Raw genomic sequence first — 15,443 nt, 5'->3', positions numbered from 1 at the left:
GTAGGAATAAGCTGATTTAGATTATGTAGTTGTGTTTGTTACCTAGTGAGCTTTGGAGTTAAAATATCATCTTATGAGTTAGAACAGATTTTTTTAAACCTCAAATTTTCTGGAACCATGTGCTTCCAACATCATTTAATGTAGTGGTAGTAGTAATATTTCTTGATCAACAAAAGCTGCCCACTATACAAATCTCTTTGAAATTATGCGTCACTTCTATTTACTAGTCCCTTCGTCCCATCATAATACATTTTGTCATTTCAATTCCTCTCACAATAAGAGTCACATTTCACTTTTATTGTAAATGATAACCACTAACTCACATAACTCACATTTTATTAAAAATAATATAAAAAAATAAGTTCCATATTTCACTTTTCTAATTACTATTTTTTTACATTTTTTAAAACTTGTGCCAAAGTGACTTTGGGCTGAGGAAGTATTTTTTTACTTTGTAATAACATAAACTTCAAATCATGGAACCAAAAGAATATGTTACGCCAAATTATTTCCGGTCGCGGCTATTTCTTTAACAGTCACGACTAATTTTTAATTGGAAATAAATCATTACCGCCAACCATATATGTAGAATGTTTTGATGCCAAACAACAAACTTGATTGTAAATTATAATTGAATAAAGTGATACAATTACCCTTTATATATTTTAACCAAAGTTTCAAATGTACATTCAACTAATGTAAAATGTGTTCACATAAATGAAGATTTGTGCAATCTTGAATAGTTGTTTCCATTCTTCCTCTAAAAAATACAGTAAGCTTTTGGTCGGGGCGAAATATATATTACTAGTTTGGTTTGGGGCGGGTATGACTATTTTTTTTTGTCTTCGGGGTGACGTCGAAGGCCAATGGTGGGGGAGGACATGACAATTTTACGTTCGGATAAGGCAAAATTAGTCGCACGGGGAAGGAACTATCTTTTATAAGATCATTCTTTTTTAAGATGTCAAAACTTAGTAATTTTGTCAATTTGTATTGTACTACTAGTAAAGAGCTAAATATTGTTTCAAGATTACAAGTGTGTTTTATTGAAGGAATGCTACATTAGTAACAAATGCTGAAACAAAACCCACATCCATACAATGACAATACAATTAATATAGCATGAAAAAAAGTAACATTCAAGATGTAATCAACGCCGTTTATTGGAAGAGAAGAGCAAAAGCTATAGCGACGACGGATGCCAAGCAAGTCGGGACGAAGACGGGGGCGGCAGAGGTAGGGGCCGGAGCCGGAGCTTCAGCAGCGGAGGCACCATTGACGGCGGATAGCGCCACCAATACTACGAGCATGTATGCAACAATCATCATTTTCTTGGCCTCCATTTGTATGTATAGAAAAAAAGCGAAATATATATATCTATGAATGCACACACAAAAGGTGTATAAGAGAGATTGGTGTTGAGATGGAGCAAATTGCGGGTGTTTATATACAGCTCAAAAATGGCCAGCTATATTAATTATACTAGTGCAATTTTTTCATGAGACGAGAATAAATAATACTACCTCCGTTTCGCATTAACGGTCACATTTACTTTTCTGCACTCATTTTGTAAAATGATACTCCCTCCATCCCATAGTAGATGTCACACTTGGGAGATGATACAGAATTTTAAGAGATGTTATTTTATTTGTTAAGTGAAGAGAGAAAATATAATTTTATAATTGATGTGAGAAGGAATTTTTTCCAAAAGAGGAAATGTGACATCTTTTGTGGGACAAACTAAAAAGGAAAGTGTGACATCTACTATGAGACAGGGGGAGTAATAAATAGTTAAAGTTGAGAAATAGTAAAATAAGAGAAAGAATAAGGTAGAGAAAAGTCTTCTTTACATTATTCTCTTTTTTACTTTACTATTTATCCACCTTAACTATTTATTATCATTTTTACAAAACGAGTGCAGAAAAGTAAATGTGACAGTTAATGCGGGACGGAGGTAGTACTAGCAACAAATTATACTAATTAAAAAGTTATTTTGACTTGGTACGAATTATAAGAAATTGTGTGACTTTGTGAAAGAAAGTTTATGAAAAAGGTTAATAAAATGTGAACCCTGTTTTTAGTATGAGTATTAGATTTATAATAGACTCTGAGTGAAAAAAATAAATGGAACATAAGATTCACATAGCAAAAGTACTAAAATATAGTAAATTGATTTTTAATTGTGAATATCCAAAAATAATAAAATAAATCTTAAAATGATGAACTGATACTAATTGAAGGTAAGCACAGCTGTTTCCACTTATCAATGCAAAATAATTCCACATAGCATAAGCTGGCATTTTACCATTGTTTTGTTCCATTCCATTTCGCCTTTTTTGTTGGCAATTGAAACTAAAAATAACATATAACTGTCCCACATCGGTGTCAAAAGAAAACTGAAACTAATATATAAGTCTCATGGCCCCTTCTCTTATCACCAATTGATTTTAGGATGGAACCCATGGATTTCTATCATGGTATCAGAGCGGGTCGCCGACTGTGGGTCAAACTTAACTGACCCAGCAGTATATCTGGGCCGAAACCGAAAAAATGACTGACCCAGCAATATATCTGGACTTAAAAATTTGGGCCAAGTCGTCCAACCGAACGGAAAAAAATTAGGCCGATTGTCCAATCGATTAGAAAAAAGTCTAACCCCTCCAGGGTTTGAGGGATGGTGTTGGCAATTGAAACTAAAAATATAACATATAACTGTCACACATCGATGTCAAGAGAAAACTAAAACTAGTATACAAGTCTTATGAACCTCTTCTCCTATCACCAACCTCTTCTCCTATCACCAATTGGTTTTAGGATGGAACCCATAGATTTCTATCATACTAATTAATTAAAATTTAACTTAACTATGATTAAATAAATAAACAAGCATTATATACTTGGCTTTTGCTTTTGTACCTAGCGCCACCACAGTCCACGCCACTGCTTTAATTTGTAACCTTTTGCTTGAATTTTTATTATTGATTATATTATTTGTAAATGTTTATCCCGTTGATTTTCAACTTATGCTCATGTGCCAATATTTGGACTATGCCCTATGATCTGAATTCTGAATGTGTGTTTTTTTCCTTCAAATTTAAGATGACCTCAGTTGGGTAGATACGTATCTTAATTGCAACCGGGTCAACATTTTTATATTGGGTTCATGAGGTAGACTAACACGGCTACCAAAGCATGGGGATAGAGTTGATAAGACCTCTTATCTATGCCTATCATACCAACCAAATCAGCCCTAAGTATTTTGTAAGACTCTTATGAATCCAACCAAATCAGCCCTAAGTATTTTGTAAGACTCTTATGAATCCCTCTCTTTCGTGAGATTTATTAGTTTCATTATTGAATACTTGTTGCTTAGTCTTAGGATTATTCAAGTAAATGCATGTATACAACTCTCCAATTAAACTATGTCTTACCATATGATTAATAACTATTTATTTGAAATCAACAGGCTGTGGATTTATATTTTCGTGCAAAATTGTTACTTTTGAACCTTTCTGAAGGCTAAAATATTTCAACAAAAATAAGTTAAGATTCTGAAAAATAGTTGTCCATCTACAATTTTTTATTATCTTAATTAACTATTGAAGAAACATATGTTGCCCAAGACTTGTTCTTGCAAAAATACCAACTCAACCAAGAAATAAAACAATAAAAGAAAATGAAAAAGAAGATAAGTGTTATGATTTAGGATGAAGCTAAAGAAAAAAAATCCAATGGTTACTTTCACAAACAACAACCTAATGGCTCCACCAACTAGGAACACAAGAACTAACAGACGTATCTTAACAATTAATCTACACACGACAATAGATTAAGCAACCACAAGGAATTTTGATAAATAATCAACGAAGAAGAAGGATACTCAATGTTAAGACTTTGTTTGTTTACAAATCAGTTCAAAGCTGTTATGGAAAAACCCTAACATGTCTATTTATACAAGGAATGGAAAATTAGCAAAATAAAAAAAGTCTTGGACAAAAATGAGCCCTACTGGGAAAATCGTCCGACCGGGTATTTAGCTAGGCTCCCAAGCCCGCCCGTATGAACTTTCTAGACAATGAAATGAATTCGCGACTAAAACACCCAGCCAGACGTTATCTGGTTGGAAAATCCCCCGGCCGAGCGATTCTTTCTTGACTGTCCGACTTTTGTAAAATGATCATAACTTCTTCATCTGGGCTCCAATTGAGGCGTGCAAGGTACTCACACGAAGCTCTTTCGACGATGACGACAATGATGGTCTTAGAAGATCATTTGGACTTCAACTTGATAGACAGATTGACGTTTGGAACATACCCCAATTCCGATTTGACTTATCATATACCTTCACTTCTCATTCTCTTGGTTTGACGCTTCCAGTATTCACATCTAGTGGCGAAGCCAGAGTTTTAATGTTGGGGGCTCAGCTTACACTTCATGGTTGTGAGATATTTTTTGTGTAGTGTGTGTATAGTGTGAAATGTGTGAAATTTGTGTAGTGTGTGTAGTGTGTGAAATGTGTGTAGTTTGTGAAATTTGTTTAGTGTGTGTAGTGTGTGAAGTGTGTGTAGCGTGTGTAGTGTGTGAAATTTGTGTAGTGAGTGTAGTGTGTGAAATGAGTGTAGTTGGTAGTGAAGCTATCTAATTTTAAGACTATTTGTAATTCCAATTTTCTACTTTTGATATGGAATTCAAATCATGGAATTGTAAAATTTGGAATTATAATTCAATTTCAATTATATACATTTTTGTGATACCAAACAATGGAATTGGAATTGGAGCCTCCAATTCCAATTCCATGTTCCCAAACACACCCAGAGAAGTTAATTTCCCTAATCATATATTTAGAGAAAATCGTAGCCAACTTTTTGACAAAAACATTATGTATAGATTTTTTAAAATGCAAATTGTTTCTCAATAAATTTATTTACATGCATTACTTTATTTATATGCAATTGTATAATACACCTCTCCATTTACTGAATATTCCCCTAACTAAAATTGATGATACGATGTGTCATGTGTGTGTTTTGAGAAATCTTGGAAGTGTAATTGGTCACAGAATCCTTGAACTTTAGAATTAAATAAAAATCCAATCAACTAAATAACTCCATTTAGGTATTTACAAACCAAAATAACAAAGCCTAATTGGAAACAATTATAATTCCAATAAAAACACTAAATTTTTTAATGTATTACTTACGAAAATAAGCTGATGTCTTTATTTACAAAGTTACATCTTTTTGTTGCAACCAAACAAAATTAACTTCAAAGATGTATAACTCCATTTAGGTATTTACAAACCAAAATAACAAATCCTAATTGGAAAATTGTTTAATGTATTACTTACGAAAATAAGCTGATGTCTTTATTTACAAAGTTACATCTTTTTGTTGCAACCAAACAAAATTAACTTCAAAGATGTTTGCACACTCTTAGCAACCTAAAACTTGGTTCTAACATAACATACAAATACTTTGCACAACATATCTAATATTAGCGCGTAGAGTTGCTTTATACTACAACCAGTGGCGGACGCAGAAAATATAGTTAGGAGGGGCATCATTGTAACTTCGTTCATCTCATGGTAATTGAGTCGCGTTTCTTTTTAAATCGTCTTGAGTCATTTCTTATTTTGACAAAAACTTTATTCTCTCTCCGCTTAATCTCTAAGCACTCATTTTGTAATTTCCATGTAAAAAAAATGCTCCAACTAAGATGAAATTATAAAGTATCTCATAAATTTCATAAAATTTAAGCAAAAATTTTATTCTATCTCATTTTTATTTTACATATTTTCATTATCAATTTCACATAATTAAATCAAAGAACTATTGAAAAACTAAATTTAGAATGATTAAATTAACCAAGCAAATTCATCCAAGCCCCCTAGCTCAAGTGGTTGAGAAGGGTGGCAAGGATATGGCACCATCCGGAGGTCTTGAGTTCGACTCCTGGATGGTGCGACTTTGGGATTAATTTCCCTGTGGGCCTGTTCAAGGTTGTTTCCTTGGGACTTGGCAAGTTGAAGTGAAAGCTCATTCCATCACAAAGAAATACTATTATAATAATACAGTAATAAATATTTGACTTTAATAAGGTAGTCTTCTTCCTCACGAATACGAGCAAAGCCATTTTTATCCCTTTTGCCTCTGTAATTTTTTTCCTAGATCAAGTTCAGCCCTTCCTATCATCCAATTTTCAGAGATTTATTCTCCAACTGCGTTGATTTAGGAAGGGCTGGTGAGAGTGATAAAAAAATTTTACAAAATTTTGAAGTAGGAAAATTCACAAAAATGGCTTCTTGGGAGGGGCTTAAGCCCCTCATCCTCTCTTACTGTGTCCGCCACTGACTGCAACCTACCTGAAATTTGTCCCAACATTACGTATCAATTGGACAACATATTGTGCATAAACAAGGTCTCCTTTGTTATATAGTGCAAGCAACCCGAAGTTTGTCCTAACATTACATATCAATCCCGACAACATATAGTGCATATATAGATTAATTATCAAGCAGAATAATGGACGTCTATATATAAATAATAACGTCAACTTCCATCTCATCAACTCTCTCTGTAATAAGAGTCATGCACAATAGTGCAAGTGGGATGAATGCCTACAGCCTTACAACCACAGTTTTGCTAAACTGCAAATGATGTTCCAATTATACATAAACAAAACAAAGTTACATCATTATACAAACGAAGAAAAATATATTTGACATACAGATAACAAGGTTTACTTCAACCAAACTATCACATTTTTTTCTTACTTGAAGTTGAATTGGAAGCGTCAACCGGACTCCTAGTATCCACAAGAACAAAAATACGGTTAATTAAATCTCTCAAGATCCTGCAGTAACCTTTGTAACCCCCTATTGCAACCGTGTGTGTTTTTAAAAATATTTGTCTTCGTCATTACGTCCATAACCAACAAAGGTTATGGCATGAAATGACACTTTCACATTCAACACTGGGTGGGTTACGACATGAAGTGGCGCATTCGACGCATGTTTGGTTACTCCATCCGTCCCACTTTAGCAGTCTCATTTGAGTCGTGAGTGAGTTTTAAGAAATGTAATGAAAAGTTGGGGGGAAAAAGATAATGGAATACCATTTATGAGAGATTCTAACTAGGACTCCTAATATGAGACGGACTAAATGAAAAACCGAGACTCCTAATGTGGGACAGACTAAATGGAAAACCAAGACTGCTAAAGTGGGACGGAGGAGTATTAATAATGTTTTGGTAAGACTTTATCAATTAATAAATTGGAGTTTGAAATGTAGAAAAAAAAGTAATTCATACCCTACTACATCAAACATATATATGATCAAAACACAACCGGTTACCATTTACTTATACAACATCGGTTTACATCATCATGGTTTTCCAGACTTATAAAGCCATTAATCCAAATATTTTTACATTGTACAAAAAGTCAACAATTAAAAAAATTACATTTTTTTATAAAAATGCAGGTAATGTAAATTTTACCTGTTTTTTTCACTTGACGTCCGCACATTTTCACAATACCATCTCAGTTACCATTACAAGGTTCATATCTTAAAGAAGATGGATAAGAAAGTCGCGGATAAACTGATTCTGAAGATATGTCATGTTTCTTAACATATTTAAATGAATTTGTGTAATTACATGTAAACCCTTTCAAGAAACATTAAATGGATCCGAAGTTGCAACACATTTTGAATGTCTGAATCAATGAATATAGTCCATAAACTCTTGAACTGAACAAGTCATGTAGATACCCTATTCGCAACCTCTTCTCCATACATTGTTACATCTTCGCGATAACACCAAATAGATAGCCCTAAGTCCAACAACAAACAAGGAAAAATTAACTTTTATTGATATTAAGGCAATGCTCATACTAAAAATAAAGAATCTAATTTAAAATTTCACTTGTTTTTCGTTGGTCTCGGACTGGGAGAATGCGGTCGCAATTTTTCAACAGCAAACAACAACGTGCCTATATTATTACTCCCCCCGTTCCATAGTAATTTGAGTATTTCTTTTCGGTACGAAGATTAAGAAAGTGATGTGTAATGTATTAAATAAGAAGATAAAGTAAGAGAGAGGGAAAAATAGAGAGAATATAGTAAGAAAAAGGGAAGAGTAAGTGAGAAGAAATGTGTTGACTTTTACTAAAAAGGGAAATGACTCTATTACTATGGAACGTACTAAAATGACAAATTAACTCCACTACTATGGAACGGAGGAAGTAAAATTTAATTAAAAAAAAAGTTATATGCAAAAATAATATATGCAAAAATGTAAACCTCTTTGAACAATGGACCAATCTTTAAATTAGGATGAATATGAAAATATGTCCAGAGCCTTTTTCCTAGCAGGAATGAACTTAGACATTATTGTATGAGGTGTCGAGTTTGTGAATGACTATGGGCCATTGGTTTGACCTCCTGTGAATGTTACTCCCTTTGAGTCAGGATTGAGTGGAAAACGCCTCTAATCCCTTTACCATTTGTTACCATCGTGTATAGGTACCATAATAATGGATAAACATGTCTCCCTTGTTTACATAGTGCATTACATATCAATTGGACAACCTATAGTGCATATTTGCTTAAACTTAATGGAAGATGAGTTTTCTTTGTATGATGAGTTTTTATTTTCAGGGCTTTGTAGCTAAATTCTTTGAGGGCTTTGTAGATTACTACTAAAAACTTCGTGAGTGACTACGGGCCACTGGCTTGACCTCCGGTGAATGTTACTCCATTTGAGTCTGGATTGAGTGGAAAATGCCTTTAATCCCTATTCCATTTGTTACCATCGTGTATATGTAACATTCTTATCTTGGTTTCAGTTCAAGGGTTCATGGACCATTTGTATCGTTTCAAGCGTCCTTCATTTGATTATGTCAATGAACATGGATTAGCCCCATAAACATTTATCGGTGGACGGAAGACCCATTATATTTAAAATATGAACCATTGTGATAATAACTGGGATGGTGTTGTGAAAATAGACGAACGTGAAATAAAATATGTCAGCAAGTTTACATTATATGCATTTTTTGAAAAAAAAAACTCTTTAAATTGAATTTTTAAATCATTCACTTTTGGTATAAGATGAAAAATATTGGATTAAAAACTTTGCACACATAAAAACTTATAAAGATGTTGAACAAGTGTTGTGTAAGCAACCACTGACCGGTTCTATTGTGCTCACAAATGAATTCAAAAAATATCATAATAGGTTCTAGAATTTTTAAAGCTAAAACTACGTCGAAGGACGTGTTGTTTCATGCCATAACCATTGTTGGCTATGGACGTGAGGGCGGAGTCAAATATTATATTTGTCAAAATTCATGGGGCCGCAAGTGGGGTTATAGAGGTTACTGCAAAATCTCGAAATACTTAGTTGACCGTATGTATGTTCCTGTGGATACTAGGATTCTAGTCGACGCTTTCGGTTCAACTTCAAGCAAGACTAGAAAAGATGAAGTTTGATTGAAGTAAACTTTGTTATTTGTATGCCATATATTTATGTTTCTTTTTTATAATGATCTAATTTTGTTTCGTTTATTTATGATCGGAACATGTTGCAGATTAGCATCCCATCTACCCGATGTTTGTTTTACTGTTGCTGCAAGAGAGTTGATGAGATTGAAGATGCTAATTACCTGTTTAACTAATTATTACTATCATTTTTCAAAACGATTGGGAAAATGAAATGTCTCAAGTAATGTTGGAGTATTTACTAAATTCTCAATGTTCATAAGTCTATCAAGAAAGTGAAGAGTTTTTTTAAGCTAACCGACTACTACAAGAAATTTGTGAAAGGTTATGGGCAATTGGTTCGAGCTCCGGTGAATGTTACTCCCTCCGTCCAAAGGTAGTTGAGTCATTTCCTTTTTTGTTAAAATATTTATTCCCTCTCTTACTTTACCATCTTTTTTATCTCTCTTACTTTATTTCATCTCTTACTTTACTCTTTCTATGTTACCCTTTAACAAATCAATATCTTAAATTCCGTGACCAAAAGAAATGCCCAACTACCTTGAGACGGATAAAGTACTAAAATTCTTAAGTTTGTGTGGTAAAAGGAGACACAATAAGCATTTGATGAATTGAAGAATGCTATGACCTGAACTCAGTGGATGTATTGTTATCGATTTATAATTGGAAGTACTCATCATTAGAGCTAACTAACCACATACAAGTAGAGGAAGAATTAGAAGAAACATAAAAGATGAAGTATACTTCCCCCGTCCCAACTTAATTGTCACTCTTGGAGTGGGCACGTGTATTAAGAAATGTAAAGAAAAGTTGGTTGAAAAAGTTAGTGGAATGTGAGACCCATTTTTTTTATATTAGTTTTTATAATAAAATGTGAGTAGTAAGTTAGTGGAACGTGAAACCTACTTACCATTTATGGTAAAAATGAAGTGTGATAATTAAGTTGGGACAGATCGAAATGGAAAAGAGTGACAATTAAGTTGGGACGGAGAGAGTATTTACTAACGGACGGATGTAGTATTTACTATTAATAAATGTCACATATAGGGATGTCAATCCAACCCGAAACCCGTGGGTTGATACGAATAGCCCGCTAAAATTAGTGGGTTAGGGATGTAATTTTGTAACCTGAATACAAAACGGGCTAAACGAGTAGCCCGAACGGGTTTTGGGTCGGCCCGATGGGTTGCAACTTTTAACTAAAAAATATTAAGTTTTAGGGATTTTTTGTATTTTTGAATTTCATGTGACACAATCATTATTATTCTTTAAGACATTCTACACTATCAACTTTCACTCATCTTATACTATCAACTTTCAAGTTCCACCTTAACTCATTATTCCATCGTCCCATCATCTGCCACTTCTGTCTTACTACCACTAAAGTCAATCAAGACAAAAGTAAGAACTAAATCCATCAAGATATCAATATATTTATCATTTATTAATGATTCATGTATGGTATGATTTTTAATTTTCATAAAGAACTAATTATGAACAATGCCAAAATAATGACATGAACACAAGCTTTAATTCAAATTGATTGATTTAATTTTGATTTATCTTTGTTTATGTTGTAGTTGATCGAGATGAAAGGCTTCTCTCCAACTATTATTAAGAAAACTATGAATATTTGAAGATTTTATATAATTCTAAAATTAAGAAGTAAAAAATTTAAAATCATTTTATAGAGGAAAATTTTGATACAAGAGATTATTTTCGAAGGATTTTTAGGTCTGAACAACCCGATGGGTTAGCTTGAAACCCGGCGGGTTAGGGCTAGGGTTGAAAATTTATGACATGAAAAATTGATAACCCGAATAGCCCGCACCCAAATAACCCGGCAACCCGAGTGAGTTGGCCCAAATCTGAACAGGTTAGCCTGATTGACATCCCTAGCCACATATCTTGTGACTTTTGAAATCACGGAAGTAGTACTATATACTCCATTCGTCCCTGGAAAGTAGACTACATTTGCCATTTTGGGATGTCCCTTGAAAATAGACCAATTCTATTTAAGGAAACATTTTTTCTCTCTAATGAGGTGAATCTCATTCTCCACTAACAAACTCTAATTACTTTTTTTTATGATCTCTTTTATTTTACCAAATGTGTATTAAAACTAGCGTCATTTCAAATGTTTCTATTTTATTTTTCGATATGTGGATGTTGTATATTTTCTAACGACAGAGAAAGTATTTTTTTAATTATTAAATTACGTAACTAAAGATATGTAAGAATAGGGTCATGTTAAAATGCATATACTATCCAATCCATAACCAAGACTGATCATACACCATTAGATCTTAAAATGAGTGGATAAGATCAAAGCAAACGAATTTCAATAAATAGTAGATAAAATATCAATAAAAGGGTAAAATAGTATATCTGTTATAACATAATAATTTTCACGGTTTTTTTATATCAACATAGTGACATGAGAATCTTAACACAAGTACCAGAAAATATCAACATAGTTTTATTGATATGGTACATGCATTATATTGAGATTGTTTGATACATTTATTGATATTAAATCTGTTTATCAACATATTTGAAAATTAAAATACAAATTATAAAATTTCATCATCCGATCTTTATCGGAACATATGTAACTGAGATCTCGTTAGAATCCTTATGAAATTACCTTTAATTTGATATATTTTTTACGAAAAAATAATTTAAATCGAGATAGTTACGTAAATTTCAAGTTTTGAGAAGAGAAAAAGTGGTTAGTTTTAACTACCATAGAAGAATTGACCTATATACCCTTTAAGTTTTTCTAAAAACTTTTTAATTTTAAATATAATCCTTATTTCAACCACTATATCTTCTAATCTAATGATAAGATTTGGTCTTAATTTGAGAATTCTAATTAGCAATTGATTACTTATAAGGATATTATTATAGGGGTGTAACATTTTATAAGGATCCATATTTATGTTGTAAAATAAAATAAGAATATTTATTTTTAGATTCTCTTTTAAAGAAAAACTAGTATCACACCCGTGCGTTAATTTTCCCCAACTATATTACACCGTTAAATAATTATATAAAATAATAAAAAAATATCATCATATGAAATCTAAATGCTTAAAATATATAACAAAAATTCATTATACAACTATATAAAATCAAATAACATTCGAAATCAACAAATTTGTAGAAATATATTGCTTAGTAAATTCAACAAAAATTTCTCAATAAAATAAATGACCAACTAATTAGAATTAATAAAAAGTTATGGAGTTCTAATTAAGAATTAACCCGTCTCCATCTTCTCTTTTGTTCCAATACGCATCCATCTTACTTCTATTCCCAACCTTTTTTTATCTTCTTGTCTCTATCTCTAATAGTCTCACATTTTCCGGTCATAATCTCCAGCACTCCCCGTGCCGGTATCATCTTTTTTATCTTCTTGTCTCTATCTCTAATAATATACATATTAACAATATGTTATAAACATATATATTTAAGTCTGATGCTAATTAAGAAAATTATTTGATGGGAACGTGAACTTATGCCATAATAACAATGTATAAATATATATTAAAAGCAAAAAACAATATGTAGAAGATTCAGAAGAAAAAATAGTGAGTGAGTGAATTATAAACTATCAATTGTCATCTACTCTCTCCCAAACCTAAACCCTTGTCTCTATCTCCAATAGCCTCACCATTTTCGGTCACAATCTCCAGCACTTTCATCACCCCGTGCCGGTGTCATCTTCTGCATCGTGTCAGATTGCCTTCATCTATATAAGAACTTTAAGCAAAAAATAATAACAGTACATATAAACACATATATTTAAATTTGATGCTACTTAGAAAATTATTTGATGGGAACATGAACTTATGTCATACTAACAATGTATAAATATATACTATTAAAAGCAAAAACAATATGTAGAAGATTCAGAAGAATACCTAAAACCAAGCAAAATTTTTGTAGAAAATAGCAGGTTGAGTGAATTATATCAATTGCCATGTATTTATAATCCAAACAAATAAATTGGGGGCTATTCTAAAACCTTTCAATTTCCTCCATTTATGATAAAGAAATTTAAAAACTTTTCAACTTTCACTATATTAATCCCTGCAAATTATTCAAAATAAATTTTAAAACAACAATTTAGGTAGTGAAAATGGAAACAAAATTAGGAGTTTTAGGTGTTAAATGTTAAATATATTTAAGAATGCAATAATATAAACAATTGTATGTATAATAACTTTTAGAAAATGGAATGGGCAACACTTTCCGTTACTTCAAATGAATGAGTAATGCACCAATTTCACAATTTAATGATATCATATCTCTCCTAGCTAGTAACTGACGACATATGTATAATAATTTATCAATATATCAAAAGTTTATTAGTATGAAATAAGTATGGAATTATCTCGTATTTATATAATTGGGTTGATCAATTTATACGTTTAAATTTGTAAAATTTCTGTGGAAATTTAATTTGTATAATTTGTACAGTCAAACTTTTAAATTGAATTATGATTAATACAATTATGAGTAATTGACAGTTAGAATATCATGACTGCATCTATACATATATAAAATGGGAGTTTTGGGACGTTTTGAATAATAATTTTGTGCAGGGGAAGTAAATGCAATTAAGAAAAGTTGAAGCGTTACTTAACAAAAATGCCATTGTGGTTAATTTAAATGCATATTATAACTTTTAATCACAATTAAGTTATAGCTAATAGGGTTACAAAGAAATGGAAGCTGGGGTTACAAAGAAATGGAAAGCCAAAAGACTCAACGATCCCATAAACTATAATAATTGGAGGATTTGGCACTCTCCATAAGCAATTGCAAAATCATAATGAAACAAATTATAGGATGAGCTAAATGAAACGCATGCATTATTATTTAAGATATTAAAGCCACTACAACTTTTCATTTGCACCAAACCAAATTGCTTTGGTTCTTTGGTTCTATATAAACCATCTGCATATATCGTATTCCTTCTCCAATTCTCTTCCTTCAATGTCTAACAAAATTGTAGAGCTTTGGGAAGGCGCATGGAAGGACTTGAAATGAGATCGATCGAGCAGCTTAAAAGACGCACTATCACTGGATTGATCGAGAAGCGGTGATTGGAGGGAATAGATTGTGCGTTTTGATAGGTAGAATCCCCGGGTGGTGCCGGAGATCCTGGAATCGTGGATGGCGGACAAAGAGGGACGACGGTGCGCCAAGTGGAATGAGAATGCACCGGCGGAGAAAGAACGCAAAACTCCTTTTTTTTTAAAATTGCATTCACGTCCTCTTTGTGTGAGTATTTTTCGAATAGAGAATGATAACTGTACCTAGTTCAATTTGGAAACGAATAAAGGTTGGACTAGAACCTTTCATCAAGAATAATAAGTGAGGACGCATAATATTTTTGGGAAGAAACATAGAAGTAAACGGCAATTTTTTTAGATTTTGGATTTCATCTCTAACTGTAAATTGGACTTCATTATTTTGGGCTAAATAATTACTAGCGAGAAGGGCGATATTTATGAAATAATAGTGGTATAATTTTTTCTACACATTTGATTTTAGCTAATATCTACATTATTATAAACTAAGAATAAACTTTTATATCTTTTATCTTCAATTTTTTGTGATTATCCAAGATCTTAAAAGAACAATAAAACTATATAATAATGTTAGCTATTTTATAGTATTAGTATTGTGGTATATGTTATGTAATCTTTAAATGTTAATAATATATTTAATGTATTTTATTTTAAAGTTAGTGAAATTTGTATTAAATTTTTAGTATATTTAATATATAAATACAATTAATAAACAAATTATAATAAATCATTTACTTTATAAAGTTGTTGTAGTTGGATATATATCATGCGCTTGAAAGAATTATTAAGGAGTTAGCTTAGCCGTTTAACAAAAATATGATATTTAAAAATTGTTATAAAA

The sequence above is a fragment of the Salvia splendens genome, chromosome 14 (assembly GCF_004379255.2).
Source record: "Salvia splendens isolate huo1 chromosome 14, SspV2, whole genome shotgun sequence".
In the NCBI taxonomy this organism is placed as follows: domain Eukaryota; kingdom Viridiplantae; phylum Streptophyta; class Magnoliopsida; order Lamiales; family Lamiaceae; genus Salvia; species Salvia splendens.
The sequence above is the reverse complement of the archived record's forward strand: the minus strand, read 5'-3'. Positions refer to the sequence as shown.